Here is a 16,206-nt window from a genome sequence, read left to right on the forward strand (position 1 = left end):
GCCAGAGACAGTCACTTACACAGAAAGGAGGTCCAAAGCGGGAAATGCAGAGCACTGCAGTCAGAGGTCTCTGGCGCAGCCTGCCGTGGAGCTTTCATCTGCTGGAAGTGTGTCACTCATCATGGCTTTGTGGAGAACCACAACTGAATGGCCAACACACATTCCCATAAAATAGTTATGAGATGCAAGTCTGCAGTTTCTCAAAGCGCACCCTGTGTTTTTGAATTAGCTCTTCACCACAGAGCTAAAGACAATTCCAGAGGCTTCCTTCTCCAATTCTCCTCAGCAAAAGGAAATTAGTCAAACATAACTGGAGACAAATCACTCATTCCCTGAGACGGCCAACTTCATTGACTTACTGGAGGCCCCGTGTTACACAGGAAGATGATGGAGCTTCTTATGTGAGCAAAGGAGAAAATTATGGAACCATCTGGAGTGCCTATTTACATTCGATATCTAAAATATTCATTTGGATAGAACTGGGATAGGCCTGGAAAGACTCAGACATACTAGGCTCTATTACAAAGGAGGGTGTTCAGTTTCATCAAGGTGACTTGCTTTATTTAAATCACAGAGCCTTCAAGTATGGACCTTCTGACTCTTAATCCAGAGTTACAACTCTAAGTCCGGAAGCTTAACTTTTCTAATAATCTTAGGAACCATGAGAATGGTGGGAATGTTTTTGAACCTCTTGGCACTTTACATTGTTGATTTTTGTTTTATTTCTTGAGGGCACTCTGGCCCAGGTTGACCGGGAATTGACACTATGCAGTCTTAGGGTGGCCCCGAACTCATGGTGATCCTCGTACCTCTGCCTCCCGAGTGCTAGGATTAAAGGCATACACCACCATGCCTGGCTGCATTGTTGATTATTAATAAAGGAAATTGGACATGGACAAGGACATAGACATGAAATGGACAGGTCATTGCTGACCCTGCCAAGAAGTTTCAGAGTGTTTGAGAATTAGCATACATTGAATAGGTTTAATGAAAATTACAGCAGGAAAATTAGATACTTACTGTATTTTTTTTTTAAAGACACAATGGAGGTTGAAGGGAAGTCATGAAAGTTTTTCTCATTTAAACTCAAAAAGTGTGTATCATTAAATTTCCTTACAAATGTGGAATATATAAAGGATCATGCCTAGAGGCCAAAAGCAGTGAGGCAGAATGATCTTCCAAGGCAGATGTTTGAGGTGAGTATAGTACCTCATAGAATGAATTGGATTCATGAAAACTCTTCATGAATATTTGTGGAATAAGTTTAAACTTACAGCTGTAACTTTGTTCTCTTTTATCTTATAAGTCCCTCCAAAGTCTGTTCATCGAATGTGATGGAAAAGAAAACAATTTCTTAAGCTGAACCAGGACCAGCATTTCCGTTAATGTCAGAGTTTCGGGCAGTTCTTTCAATTTAAAATGGTGACTTGGAGGAGCTCAGGGCGGAAACGAGAGCAAGCATGTTGCCTGTGTGCTGGAAAGGAAGCGCGGGGATTGTTGTTGGCCTGCAGCAGAGCTGGGCATTCTTCAGCTAAGGGAACGCGGTTCGTACTAGACCTCTTGGATGAATGCTGATGTCTTCTCCACAGCAAAGGAATTTTGCATTAGAGCAGGCAGCTGTTTCACCTCTCCAGCTGCATTGCCTCAACCAGCTCAGTTGATATTAATGTAAAACACAAGCTCTGATTTGGGAATAATTGCTAGATTAGCTAATAACAGAGGTCCCTCTTTCCTGATTCTATGACTCCTTGAATAGCTATTCTGATGGTTAAATCCATTTTCCCTCCAAACAGAAGAGCAAATTCCAGCAATTAGCAAACATTTTGCAGTTCTTGACCTGCTTACAAGAGCATGTTTCTGTTGTACATATTATATGAGAAGTTAATAAGTAGGGCATGCTTCATTAATTGCAGCTGCTCTCATCTGTGCCAATTTTTCTTTACCATATGCACCAACTTAAGATGCAGCTCAAAAGACAAAATTACAAATGTTTATGATTTGTAGCTAAAGCTGAATAACGAAAAAATTATTGTAACATCCAGGACGGTAGTTTTGAAGAAACATCTTTATCTTCAGGAATTTCTTAAGGAAAGTCATTAGTCAGCTAGAACTTTGTAAATATTTCCACGTGTATTGTATCCAACCAGAGTTCTAAGAGTGCCTTTGCACCCATTATAAGTGTAGTATTATAGTCCTTTATTCTGTTAGCTATAAATTTTAGTGCCTTTATTAAGATATAATTCAAATAGCATAAAATTCCCTAATTCTATGTAAACATTTCAATGACTTTTACCAAATTAATATACGTGTGTGTAACCATCACCCAGATCATTTTAGAACATAGTACAACCAAGTTCCCTTGTACCTGTTTTAGTATAGTGCTGATCTTATCCCAGGCAACTGTTGATATAATTTGTGTCTCTGTTTTATTGCTGTTATGGAGATTTTGCATACATGGAGCTTACCACAGGAGGTGTCTTGTGCCTGGCTTCTTTCATTTAACACAATGTTTTCTAAATTTATATGGCAGCCTGCATTGATGTATTAATGTTTCTTAAACTTTTTATTTTCTCCATTTTTGACACTTTTATTCACATAGGGAATGTGTTTTGATCTTATCTCTCAATTGTCCTCTCAACCTCCTCATGTTCCATTAAAACCCCTCTTTTCCTCCATTAATTTCCATCTTTCTTTAATGCCTTTTTTTAACTCATTGAATTAAATTTGGATTGTTTGCATAAACATGGATGGGAGGATATTTTCTGTGAAATGAGCAGTGTACCTGTGGCTACACCACTACTGAATCTGACTCCCCTCTCCCAGAAGCCATTAGCTACTGTGGGGTGCATATGGACTCATGTGTCCACCCCCCTGAGTATCATGTAGCTTAGAAGTGAATTTTTAAAATTTATTCCCTAGTGAATTGATATTTGTAATGTTTACACCTTAGGGCCAAAATGAACACTATTGTTGTGAAGAGCTACAAGTTGCTTTTGTGGAATGAATTGTCCTTGAAATTTTGCTGAGCAGGTTGTACTCTCTTCCCTCGACACTGGACTCATGCCTTGGCTTGTCGCAGCCATTGGGAGATGAGGCAGATAAGGCACAACAGAAAGGAGCTTTCACAGTTAATTTCCTCTCATGCTCCTCTGCTATCTTTAGGAGAAAAGTTATTGGTATAGCATCTGCCCTTTCAGCCTAGGCCAAAAAATAAACCCTGCAAAACCCAAGTCTTACTTCAGTGAAAAGATAGTAAATAATTCGGTTAGTCCTGTCTCACCAAAATAAACCTCACAATACTGTCCCTTTTCTTGTTCTACCCAATCAGCTTTTCTTGAATGTCTTCTACTTCCATAGGATTCCTTCCACCTGGAATAATACTCTCCCTCCATTTGCCAAACCCATCTCCATGGAGCCCTCCTATCCCAAATTAAATATTATCTCTGAAGAAACACACTTGCCTTTGCTGAGTAACAAAATGCTCCAAAGTGGTTGGAAATAGCCATTTAGTTATTGTGGCACCGTGGATGGCAGTGTGGACTGAGCAGTTCTTTTGCTTGATCGCTTGTATTGCCACTGCAGCTCCAGTTATGTAGAAGATTGAGGTTGTTAAACAGTTTCACTTGTGTTCACCTGGCCTGTTCTGATTTTCATTTGAGCCATGCATTTACAGTAAGCTAGGCTGGGATTCTTCACATAGGTTCTGGGATCTCAGTAATAAGTAAGAAAGAGAAAAACTCCAACATACAAACTTGCATTATATAATCTCATCGGTTGAAAATAAAAAGAAGCCTGACACAGCTTTTACCCTAAGCCTAGTGATTACTGTTGTTCTAATATGCCATGTGTATGAACTTTTTAAGAGCCCTGAAATTGTGGTTCAATCATATAAGACTACAAAGCTCTGATATTATAAAATGCACGGAGTCCAAATACAGTTGAAATTCCTTGAACACAGCTCCCTTCACTGTGCTCCATATTGATGCAGAAACGTGACAACTACAAATTATCTTCTCCAAATGCCTACTACATCATGCTGAGGCTAGAACAGAAGACTTATAGTGAGTACCTCAGTTCTGAAAGTGAAGGAAACTGAAGATGTAGTTAAGCTATTACAGTGCTTGTCTAGCATGCATTAACCTCTGGGTTCAGTCTCTGACACTACATAATGCCAAGCATAGTCTTCCATGTCTATAATCCCAGCACTTGGAGGTAGAGGGGAAGGATTAAATGTTCAAGGTAATTCTCAGCTACATAGAATCAGGGCCCTGTATGGGCTACAAGTGTCACTATCTCTAAAGAGTGGGGAGGGCGGGAGAAGTCACAAAATGGTTTATAGAAATCATGCAGTCCAGCCAGGCTTGTGTTGTCAAGTACTACTCTTCTGTGTTCTGTAAGGGCTGGGATTGGTACACTACCATTCACCTATGAGATTTGTGCTTCTGCTTTGTCCAAAAGCACCATTTTCTGTAGGAATTTAGTACAACCTTTTTTTTTTCAGCCTGCTCAGTTCTAAGCCTAGAGAGGGGAGAAATAGAAGGGATTCAGAGAACAGTCTCCATTTACTTTAACCTCGGATTATAAAACTTCCTTTAAACATTTTGAGCTTGCTGTGTCTCATATAATGTATACTCTATTAGTCCCAATCCACACCCACATTTCCTTTTGAAATACCCTCCTGGAACTACAATTATTCCAGGTTGTTTTGAGATTATGCATCCATAAGGAATATGCCAGTAAGAGTCTTAGATAAATTTTGTCTAGCTGAGAGGGTCTGTTAAGTATAACTATGAATTTTTAGGGTGTTATTATTATTATTATTATTATTTGTTTGTTTGAAAGAGAGAAAGACACACAGAGAATGTGCATGCTAGGAAGTCTAGCCAGTGCAAATGAACTCCACATGCATCCGCCACCTTGTACATCTGACTTATGTGGGTCCTGGGGAATCAAACCTGAGTCCTTTAGCCTTTCAGGCAAGTGCCTTAACCACTAAGCCATCTCTCTAGGCCCAACTTTAAATTTTTTAGTGATCTTAATGAAGAGTCTCATAGACATTGCTTTTTTTTTTCTTCGGTGGCCATTTCTTACTTAAAAATTCTCATTGATCTCTGGAGAGATGACAGCTGTAAATGCTTTGCTTTCTACCTCAGAAAATTCTAGCTATATTACAATTCCTCTGAATTCTGCTTACAAAGAGAACAGTTCTCAATTCTTTCTTTATGCATCTCTGCCTTCCTATCTTATCTTAGACAGCTGAATAAAACCATCATTCCTCCTGGTAATCTCCTCCCCTAGAGCCACAAATATATTTGGCATATTTCCTCTCTTTCAGCTAACTCAGATGACAGTTTGGCACTGCTAGAAACACAAATCAACTGGGTTACAACTTACAAAGGCAGTTTTCTTAGCACATCTCTAGACTACAAAGATTTTATTCTCTACTTGATAAGAAATTAACAGTTTTGTTGCCACTTTTCCATCCATTATTCTTTCTTCCCATGCATCATTCTTATTCTCTTCCATTCCATTGCACTCCTCCCTACCCATCCTATCTCATTCCATTTCCCACTCCCAAAGACTGACAACTCCTATGTTGTGTTGTTGTGTGAGAACAGCCCATTTCTAGGTTTCTAGACATCAGCCTTTGCTTCATAGAAAACTGCTTAACTAAAATAAATAGTGACTTTGCTATTTGCCTAATACTTTTGTTAAGAAATTTAGGCTATACCTGTGTTGTATTGCTTTTCCAGAGAATAAGCACAGAGGTGCATTTTCACCTGAAATAGAACACCAACACCAAATAAATGATCCCACTCAAGTCCAGGTTGGCAAGCCAATGTGTTTATTGGCATCACCTCCAGTAACACATGTGAGGAGTTACTTACAGGAGCATGATTTCTATTAGCTTCTCTTGTTGCATTGCTGATGCCCTGATTTTGTCTATGAGATATGAAATGGCTTTGAACTTCATGAGCAGCCTCTGACAGACTCTAGTAAACCTAGCTGTCTGTGTACTACTGGCCTCAAAGCTCAGTGACCCAGCACATGTGGGATCCATATCAGATGTACCTGGATCCAGACTTGCCTAGCCTCTTCTGCAAGCTCCACAACAACATAAGCCTTTTGGCTGACAACTTCACTTAATCTAACTTCAACAATATGTCAGCTTCCAAAGTTCTTTAGTATGAAGAGTTGTGCTGACACATGTTAGGCTCCTTTAGGATGCCAGTCTCTGGGTTAATGCATATGTTTGCATTAAGCTTTACAGAACCCTGTCCGCATTATTACCTTCACAAGACAGATTGAGAAACTGAAGGTAAGAGGGGTTGAGGGATAGCTGAATGGTACTAAGAATGAAGGAACACTTTAATTCATTTGTTTTTTCTAAATTATCATTACACTGAAGACTTTGAGTCAGGCCTGTGCTTAAAGGCATTGAAGTAGCTCTCAGAACTGGAGCTCTCTCTTCTAGGGTGTTCTTGTGTCCCGGAAGGAGATGGGGGATAGAAAAAGAGGAAGCAGGTCTGGAAGAGGTGACATATGAATACCCTGGGTTTGTCAATGTGCTATCCCCATCCCATCCCATCCCATCTCATCCATCCTTCCATCACGGTTCTTCTTCCACTCCTCTCTCCTCCCCCATGGCATCCAAATCCTTACCTCTATGACCCAGGCAAGAGTTCTTTCTGGAACATCTCCCTTGGAAGGATAACAAAAATGTTTTCACTGGAGCTATTGTCATGTGATCAAAGCACAGCTCAGGAAATGGGGTCCTCCAAAAGCTGTTTATCTAAAATCTCTTATTTCACCAGTTGGAACATTTTAAGAGAACATTGTATGCCTTCCTTCCCAAGGGCAAATATTTCAGTTACCTGAGTGCAAGGAGCCAGGCAGAGGCCACACATACTTTGTGCAGTGAAAGCAAACACAGATCTCCTACAAGAGCATTCCCTTTGTGTTCCTGGGCCTTCCCAGCTCCAGCTTGTTCAGGAGGCCTCAAGGAAATCCTGACCTACTCTTGCACAGGAAGTCTGAGTGATTCTAGGCCAGGAAGGTATAAGGACAAAAAGCACTAAATCCAGGCTTAGGTGGGAGTGTTTTTTATTACTGACAAAAACCAGAATTCCCTTTCTGGGTTATTCAGATGAACTAAGAATAAATATTTACCGTTTAGGCTAATAGGTCTGTTTTGAGGGGTTCTGTGACTCCCACACAACCAGGCTGATGGATTGTTTCTTGCTTCCCCACTCAGAGGAGGACTGGGCAGAACTATTTGGCATGGGGAACCCTTTTCCTGTGGCCTGCCTGTCACTGTGTATGAGGCATAACACCCTTCTTTGTGCCAGAACAGGGTGGGTGTGAGGAAAGGCCTCGCTAAGACCTCCCGGCTCTACCACTCTGAAATGATTTAATGGTCATATCGTCAATGTTCCCAGAGCAAACAGCCACCCACCTCCGAGGAGGAGAAAGATGGATGTCTGGACCCGCAGCCCCAGCCCTCCCCGTGTGTTTCAAAGCAGCACTTTGTTCATTACAGTTTGCAAGGAGTGCAGAATTCATTCCACAGACACTCCCAATGCACACACCAAGGAGAATTTATATGCATGGATAATTCAAAGGACACATATGGATGCACGGCATGGTGAGAGTTTAGAGGGTGGAGGCTATTTCTTATTCATATTTGCTTTCTCACACTGCCTAACATTCCTGGCACAGAGGAGATATTAGTACATACTTTTTCAATGAATATATGAATAATTATAACCATTTAGTTAGCACTTAATAAGTGCCAGACATTGAGAGAAATGCTTTACAACCCATTTCTCTTTTAACCTTCAGGTCAGACCAAACAATTATTTACTATTACTCTCCCCATTTCACAGATTAGGAGAGTGAGGGTTGGCAACATGTCCTACTCAAGGTTACACTGATGGCTTGTGGTAGCAGAAAACATCTGACTCAGGAGTTGGTGTTCATCCAGTGAAAGAATAATCTGAAAATATTTCTGCATATGTCATACAAGGAGGAGCAATACTATTGCCAAAGTTCCTGTAGGCTGGATTTTAGAGTGTCTGTGTCTCAGGCTTTTCTCTCCATCTTTTCTTTGCATCACCAGTAACTGGACACTTTAGGAAGGCACTATGTTCTGATTAACAATGTGCATTTCTGAATGACAAAAAAGGAAAAAAAAATAACATGCTGGGGAATAGGCCTTTGGGGCTAGCACATTTTGTGTAATGTTCAAATTGACAGATCCCTTTCCTCCTCCCCCTTCCTTCCTTTCTTCCTTTGTCCTTCCCTCTATTCCTTTCTATCCTCTTTCTTCTTCCTGGTCCACTCTCCCTCTCTCTACCCTTCTCTCTTTTTCATTTGTCCCTCAATGTACCCAATACTGACCTCAGATTCTTGATCCTCCTGATCCCATTTCTTGAATGCCGGGGTTACAGGGATGTGACACCACATCCAGTGTTGCATTGCTTTCTGTCGTTACCAAGAAAATTATCAACAAATAAGAATTTCAAGTAATATTCACTTATTGTATTTGTTGCAGTCCAGTTCACATTGCTGGTAGAAATCACCCAACCAAGAGAGGTTCTGAGAAAAAGAGATTTATTTTGGCTTACAGACTCGAGGAGAAGCTCCACGATGGCAGGGAAAATGATGGCATGAGAAGAGGGTGGACATCACCCCCTGGCCAACATAAGGTGGACAATAGCAACAGGAGAGTGTGCCCAATACTGGCAAAGGGAAACTGGCTATAACACCCATAAGCCCGCCCCCAACAATACACTCCATCCAGGAGGCATTAAGTCCCAAATATCCATCAGCTGGGAACCTGGCATTCAGAACACCTAATTTTATGGGGGACACCTGAATCAAACCACCACATTCCGCCCCTTGCCCCCATAAACTGATTATCATACATGGTGTAAAATGCAATGCATTCATCTAACTTTAAAAGTCCCCATAGTTTTTATCAATTCCAATGATGTTCATATATCTCCATAGTCCAACATCTTTTAACTGAACCATAATACCAAAAAATAACCACAAAAAACCCAGAATGGCACAGAATAAATATTCACACTGCAAAAGATGGCATTGAGCATAGCAAAGAAACATTCAACCAATACAAGATTTAAAACAACCAGGACAAACATTAAACTCAAATTTTAAGTCCAACAACTCTAGTCAGTGACAAGTCTCCAAGTCTGATAATTCTAACCATCAAAAAGTCTCTGGCATTCCAATTCCGTCCATCCAGCTAGGCTACTCATGGTCCTGGAAAACTTCATCTGGGGCTGGCAGCTCTCCTTGGCAGCCATCTTGTGGTCCCGGCATCTCCACTGGGTCTCCACTGCAATCCACGGTTCATCCTCATGGCTCCATGGGGTCTCTATGCAGGCAACCAGAAAACCTGCTTCACATTGCCCATGGCCATTTCCAAAACACAAGACCATATTGCAAACTCATTGACTCTCTTTCCAGCATTTCTTAGACTCCAAAATACCAGATAGGGCGACAATTTGTTAATCCAGGATGGAATAAGGCAGATCTTGAAGAACAGGACTCCTTGAGCACTCAGGCCCCTTCAAAAGTATACACATTCTTCCTGTTGCCCCAGCGCAGGTCAGCTAGCCCAGACTCAAAGGTTGTAATCTCTCATTTGCAGCTGAACGGGCAACAGTTCACCCAAAGATTTTTCTTTCTGTGCCATATTCCTCTGCTCACACCAGTTCATTTCTACGCAAAGCAACCCTGCACAACTTCACAGGACATGGGCACAAGAGCAAACTTCTCACATAAACTGCTAGCTCAGTCCAGGTAAAGCTCTTTCTCACCCTCATAAGCCAGACCTCACAGTCCATAGTTTTACTGCATTCAGGTCTTGCAGCTCAGACCAGAATAGTCCATCAAGCGGTACTTACAGCACTGCAAGGCATCTCTTAGGCCAAAGTTTCAAATCCTCCCACATTCCTCTTGAAAATCAGCTCCAAAAGGCCAAAGCTACACAGTCTGGTGTCTAGCAGCAATCCCACTCCTCGGTACCACTTTATTGTTGCAGTCTGGTTTGCATTGCTGGTAGAAATCACCCAACCAAGAGTAGGTCCTGGGAAAAAGTGATTTATTTTGGCTTATAGGCTTGAGGGGAAGCTCCATGATGGCAGGTAAAATGATGGCATGAGCAGAGGGTGGACATCACCCCTTGGCCAACATAAGGTGGACAATAGCAACAGGAGAGTAGGCCAAACACTGGAATGGGGAAACTGGCTATAACATCCATAAACCCACCCCCAACAATACACTCCATCCAAGAGGCTTTAATTCCCAAATATCCATCAGCTTGTAACCTAGCATTCAGAACACCTTAGTTTATGGGAGACACCTGAATCAAACCACCACAGTATTTTACAGGTGAGTTTCAGGCAGCCTCAGCTTTCCTGCAGGAATTGTGAGGCTATGTCCAGGATTCATATTAGCTGGACTTTGATTTGAAGACTCTGGGAAAACACCTCCTTTCTCATTCAGGTTGTTGGTAGATTTAACTCTTGGTAATTGCAGGTGGATGCCCCTGTTTTATTGTTGGTTACTACGGTTTAAGAAATATTTGTGTGTCTTCCAAAGTTTATGTGAAAACTTATTCCTAATATCATAGTTGTAGCAGGTGTGGCTTTGGGCAGTAATTAGGCAAGAAAAGTTCACAAGTAGATGAAGCCTCTTACAGCTTGGAGGTGCCTGGCTTGGTCCCTTCCATCTTTTCATCTCTTATGTCATAATAAGGACATGCTGTTATTCTGAAAGAATCTGTGCTCAACCTGACCCTCGCCAGAGAATAAGCCTGCCAGAATCTTGATCTTGGATTTACTAGCATCCAGGACTGTGAGAAATAAATTTGTGTGGTTAGTAAGTTCTCTAGTGTCAAGTACTTTAATATAGTCACATGAAGAGCCTGTGATGTTGGTTGTTAGACTGCAGCTGTTCTTTGCTCTGAGAAGCCAACCACACATTCCTTCCCATGTGGCCCTTGCATCTTTAGTCTTTTTCATACTTTGAATTTCCCCAACATTTTTTGCTTTCATGGTCTGTAAGCAGCTACAGAATGTGCATCTTTTTAAACAGTCCCTGTGAATAGATTATGGCCATCTGGATACTCTCTTTTTCTCAATTTTTATTAACATCTTCCATGATTATAAAAAAAAAAATCCCATGGTAATACCCTCCCTCCCTCCACTTTCCCCTTTGAAACTCTATTCTCCTTCATATCCCCTCCCCATCTCAATCAGTCTCTTTTTTTATTTTGATGTTGTGATCTTTTCCTCCTCTTATGCTGGTCTTGTGTAGGTAGTGTCAGGAACTGTGAGGTCAGGACATCCAGGCCATTTGTGTCTGGAGGGAGCATGTTGTAAGGACTCCCACCCTTCTCTTGGCTCTCTGGCTGGTGAATCTCAGGACCAGGATTAGGTAAGTCTCCACAGTGAGTTGGCCGTAGAGACCTGTGAGATTCCCAATGCTAACTATTACTAAAGCACTTGGTTTCTCAATAGAGCTGCAAGGTAAGATTGTATTGCAGAAAACACTACAAGCTGTCTTAGGACATAGAGATTATATGGAAACTGAGGTGAAAGCCAGTCCTCTCCTGGCTAGTCCTCATGGTGATAGAAAGTGCTACTGGAGTTACTGGGTAATAATAGTCAGCAACAGCATGAATAAACAGGAGACTCTGTAAGCCACACAATCAACCAGCTGAACAAGGATTATATATCTGTGCAATAATGGCACACAGCCTTTGCCAGTAACCAACTGCCCTCTGATTGAATATGAGGCCTTCTCTGTGCAGTGGGAGGGGACACATAATTGTTACTGGGATCCCAGTCAGAATCCCGTGGCCAGGAAACCCCCATTGCCGTCTAGATAATTAAAGTTAGGTCATACATACCAAAATGTCTCTCATATTACTATGCGTACCCTCCCCTTAATCAAAACTGTTCTCATTCGTGGTTGGAGAACCTGTTTTATCTTACAGATAGCACAGAATACTGGGGAGATCCAAAATCCATCAATTCCACAAGGAAAGATAGCCAACCGCCCACCATAAGATGTACCACCTCTACCACATTTACTGGGACTCAGCAGCTACATGAATATTACTCCCACAGCTAGCCTGATAGCCAGTTCCAGGGGAATGGCAGCAGACACTGGTGAATCGAAGCACACTGAAGCAGAAACCCAGAGGCTACAGAGAACTCAACATTAAATCAAACAGACCTGCCAAAACTCAGGGAGTCTTATGGAACAGGAAGTAGGAAGATTGTAAGGGCCACAGGGTGAGTAGAACTATACAGAGACACAGCCCTGCCTAAAGACTGACTGAGGCCATATTTACCCCACAGTCAATACCAATAACCTCACTGAGGATATCCCTCAGGGAGATGGGAACCCAATGAGAGGGGATAAAAGACCATAACCTGTTTTAAAAAATAAAAAATGCATATAATTAATAAAAAATAAAATTAGGAAACATGGCATGAGACAAGGTCTGTGAAGGTCAACAGTCTGGTAGACAAAGCCTGGAGGGCAGAGGGAGGTCTGGTGCAGATGCACCAATAAAAGTGATGGAGGCTGTGACCTTGTCTTTGTCAATCGGCTCCCTTAGTCTCTCTTTATTTATTAAATGAAAATGACACCTGCCCCTAGTCATTAAAAGACTGTCATATGGCTTAACAGTGTGCGAATATCATTTTAATTGGCTATGTTCATCTAAGATATTGCTTCCATGCAGTATTTGTACTTTTGATATTTTAAATTGTAGAAAGATGTGCTTGTCAGTGTTACAGTTTTTATTATCATAGGTCAAGGTTTGTGCTCACTCACAAGTGACTCGTCATTCTACCTCTATTACAGCTGATCCTCTATTTTCCTTACCACCTGTGAAGCCGAGGAGAGTTAATGTCCTTGAAAAGTTCCATCAGAGACAGCAGAAGGCATTGTCGTGCAGACTGAGGGGAAGAAGAGAGACTAGAAGGAGAGGAGACAGAGTTGGAGCAAGGTTTAAAGCAAAGCAGGTCAAGAAAGGCCAGGGAAGTCAGGTCCTACGGTCCTCTGAGGATGGGTAAAAGCAGAAGGAGCTGTATGATTGAATAACTCCCAGGGAAGGTGATATCAGGAACAGCTGAATTAGGAAAATGAAAGGAAATAGAGTAGACACATCTTAAAGGATTATCAAGAAATACTTAGAGCCTTGCTAAGATTGGAAATCATGCATTTATTATGAAGCCAATTAGTATGATTATGCAATTTCTCTTTGATAGGTCACAGTTGGAAACAGAAGAAAAAATCCCACACTGCACTGTGTGTTCAAACAAATCTCAGAAAGAAGCTCACTGAGCACCAATGATGCATTCATTCACCCACTATGAAAATATTTACTGAATGCCTACTATGTGCCAGGCACTGCTTTAGGTATTGTAAATGGCAAAACAACTCTGCAATTTTGTGGCAAGTAACAAAACAGTAAATAGACAAATATAATTATATCTAATTAACACAAATATATAATTAATAAAGACATAATTAATACAAGTATATATAAATTTTAATATCAGCTATATGGGTATATATTAATATATTTTATATTTTTATAAACATCGATGTGAAATTATATATAAAAAGTTGTAAGTAAATGTTGATTGTATGCATATGTATATCTTTATCATATACCTATCTTTATAAATCATTGACTTATCATGCTAATTTGTGGAGCACTGGTCCCTGTAATTTTATAGATGAGGCCCAAAGAGACTAGAGGTCTTCCTCCAGGACACACAGATATAAAGGTCAGAGACAACAATTGAGTTGAACTCTACCCCAGCCAGTTCCCATTTCACTGTTACACTGAGTTAGATTTCTACTCATGAGTTTCCTGGCGAGGTAATATGAATGAGAATGAGCCAGAAAGGACTAGCTGAAAGGGGGAGGAAAGTCCTGTCTTGGGAAGTAGGGAGAGGAGGTCAAGAGGTTCAAGTTTTACTCTGAGGATTTCGAGGCCTCTAGGAGATGGTGGGGAACATGGTGTCCTGGTGAGCTTCCAATTCAAGATGACATTGGCTTTTCATTGATGATAGGTATTGTTGTATTTCTACTTTAGTTTCTGAGGCTTATCACAATGGGTGCATAATAGAACCTCTATATGGTAAATGGAACTGATTAGTTCATAAGGTATAACATGCTTACAAAATGGCAATGTTCCATAAACATTGTTTGCTGCTGATGTAGTTGCGGCTTCCTTCTTCCAAGTATGCTCATGACTCAAAAATTCAGAGACTCTGAATTAATATCTATAGTTCTTGGGTGGGAGAGTGTTGGGGTGGTTTATTTACCTTTAAGATGGGAAATTTCCTGGGCTCTAATTGTAAACAAATAGAGAAGAGTGAATCCCTTTGTAGATAATAACACTTTGACAAGGCATTGATGGATGCACTGAGGATCATTTGCAGAGCTGAAAGTAGCCTCCACCCTCTGACTTGAGAGGAGAGCAATGTTATTTCTTTGCCTTCAAAGACTTTGTGTTAACATTCCAACCCAGCAGCATCTCTTAGTCAGCACACTGGGCCTGGGACTGGGTAGTTGAGGGAACAAACAGAATGGCTTATTTATGAACCAATTTCCCAACTGAAATTGCTAGAAAACTGCTATTCTCTCAAGTAAATAAAGGTCAAGATGCCTTAATTCATATTTAGAAAATGTCTAGGGATAGCTCTTTCATGGTGGGCGGGACTGCACACTCTGAACTATTGCTCTGTACGTTGCTGTTCCTTATGCAAACATTGTACTATACTCCATAAATATGTCTAATCATGTGTGAGCCAAAAATTTAAAGGAAACTCTTGAGGTGTAAGTGCCATGTAGAACTCATTCCTTAGCAATTTTCGTATCCATGGCCACCATTGTAGTTGAAAGTGTGAGCATCAAATGAAGTTCTGCATCTTTAGGAATCTGCCTGGCCCATCCTACTCTTCCCCTGAGCACATATGTGTGACCCTTAACCGCTATTCCAGCCATTCTGCTTCTCTCTCATGAAGCCTAAAATGTCAAATTCAGGTATGTCATCTATTGATTGCTTAGAAAATAGTGGAAGATTTTCATTGTTATTTTCCCTGTTTTGTTTAAGTGTCTACCTCATTGTATAGAGCTTATAAATTATATGTGCTAAGACAAAGTAGAGATCACTGACAAATATGATCTCATCTTCAGTACCATCTCAATATTTTCCTGTTTCAGGAACCTAAGGTTGATAAATGTTAAGTAAATTTCTAAGAATGTAGGAGAGAAAATGAGGTTTAAAAATTAGACTTGTCTGATATCAGAGCTTACCTATTAACCTAATGTTCAACTCTGGCTCAACATGACGTTTGAACACCTGCTGTAAGGAACTCAAAACGAATTATCCCCAGGGCTTCAGAAAGATCATGCTTCCCACATTGGTCTAGCTGTACTCACATCTTAACCATCCTTAGCGCGTCATTCCCTGCACCCAGCGCCTTCATGGGCAAGCCAATATTCGCCATCTCTACGATAGACTCTCCTTTGTGTTCTTGGCACAAACTCACTCATGTCTCATGTTTTGATGCAAACAATGTGTAAATCACATTGTTAGGTTGCCAGATTTTAGCAATTTTTTTAATGTTCTTATATAATAGTCTTGGGAACTGTTTTTCTTAAACTAAATCATGTTAAATTTGATACTATTATATTTAATCTTGAAGTTTTTCTTCACAACTGGGGTGAAATAGACTATTGATTAGAAAAGAAACAGTTCTGCTTAATTTAGAAAGTACCACAGATCAGAGAATGGTTTGGACTAGTTTCAAGGAGCAAACTGCTTCATGCCTGGGTTAGACCTGAGAAAAGGGGGCATTAAGAATTTCTTTTTTGCCGGGTGTGGTGGCGCACACCTTTAATCCCAGCACTTGGGAGGCAGAGGTAGGAGGATTGCCGTGAGTTCAAGACCACCCTGAGACTACAGAGTTAATTCCAGGTCAGCCTGGACCAGAGTGAGACCCTACCTCAAAAAAAAAAAAAAAAAAGAATTCCTTCTTTGGGCTGGAGGGACGGCTTAGCAGTTGCCTGCAAAAGCCAAAGGACCCAGGCTCGATTCCCCAGGACCCACATCAGCCAGACACACAAGGTAGCGCACGCATCTGG

At 41.0% G+C, this 16,206-nt stretch overlaps 1 pseudogene; it reads right to left on the reverse strand.

Annotated features, from left to right (window-relative positions):
• Positions 1-15,569, reverse strand: part of LOC101617603 — a 60,879-nt pseudogene extending 45,310 nt beyond the window's left edge.
• Between the last annotated feature and the right edge of the window lie 637 nt (positions 15,570-16,206).

The sequence above is a fragment of the Jaculus jaculus genome, chromosome 2, assembly GCF_020740685.1.
Source record: "Jaculus jaculus isolate mJacJac1 chromosome 2, mJacJac1.mat.Y.cur, whole genome shotgun sequence".
In the NCBI taxonomy this organism is placed as follows: domain Eukaryota; kingdom Metazoa; phylum Chordata; class Mammalia; order Rodentia; family Dipodidae; genus Jaculus; species Jaculus jaculus.